Source organism: Mastomys coucha, chromosome X (genome assembly GCF_008632895.1).
Source record: "Mastomys coucha isolate ucsf_1 chromosome X, UCSF_Mcou_1, whole genome shotgun sequence".
NCBI lineage: Eukaryota > Metazoa > Chordata > Mammalia > Rodentia > Muridae > Mastomys > Mastomys coucha.
This window is the reverse complement of record NC_045030.1, coordinates 41,768,765-41,769,614: the sequence shown is the minus strand read 5'-3', so window position 1 is coordinate 41,769,614 and position 850 is coordinate 41,768,765.

Here is an 850-nt window from a genome sequence, read left to right as displayed (position 1 = left end):
ACATTAGTGGCTCAAGAGGCAGCATACAAGTAGCTCATGAGGCAGTGTATATGGGATTTGGGAGCAGTTCATTCAGGACACTCCCTAGGCCTCATAGACCCACACAAGGCCCCTTCCTTCCATTAGAATATATAAGCAGTTAATTCCTGGGGGAAGGGGGCCTGTTTTTTTTTCTCCAGTGGTGTCATTTCCTTTAAGTTCCCTAAACTCCTGAAGTAACCCTTCACGGTGCTCCTGTCAGTAACCCTAGTTAAAGTCATTGATCCAGCAAACTGGACGTGGAGAGGATCATTTCTTAGGTCTTTCACTGGTGCCTAATACGGTATGAATACATATTTGCTCAGTTAATGCAATGTGGGTTAGATTTGAACCTGGATCATTTGACTCAAGGGCCCAAGCTCCCAGTATTTAAGGGCAGAAACATATTTACGCAAATAATCGACTGTAGAGTGAAGATGGTTTGTCTTTAAACTGTGGAATGGGGCCCTTCCTTGTCGCAGTTCTGTCGGCAGAAGAGAGGCGTTGTAAATGTTTGTGCTCTTCTAATGTAAGCAAAGCCCCAGGACTCCCCTCCTGAGGCATATGCTTCTAAAGTGGTCTGTGTGCAGACCAGATGAAAGACTACAGGGACTTGATTGTTTGCTTTGTTTCCCCCACCATAAGCAGAGGATCTGACTTTTGTGTTGGAGCCAACCCGTTCTATCTCTGTGAAAGCCCTCGGCCATCTATGGATTAGTTAGTGTTCCCTAATCTTTGAAGAAACCTTGAAGGTTAGGGAAAATGGAAAAGAAAAATTTTAGATCCTCCCCACTCTGTGTGTGTGTGTGTGTGTGTGTGTGTTTGAGAGAGA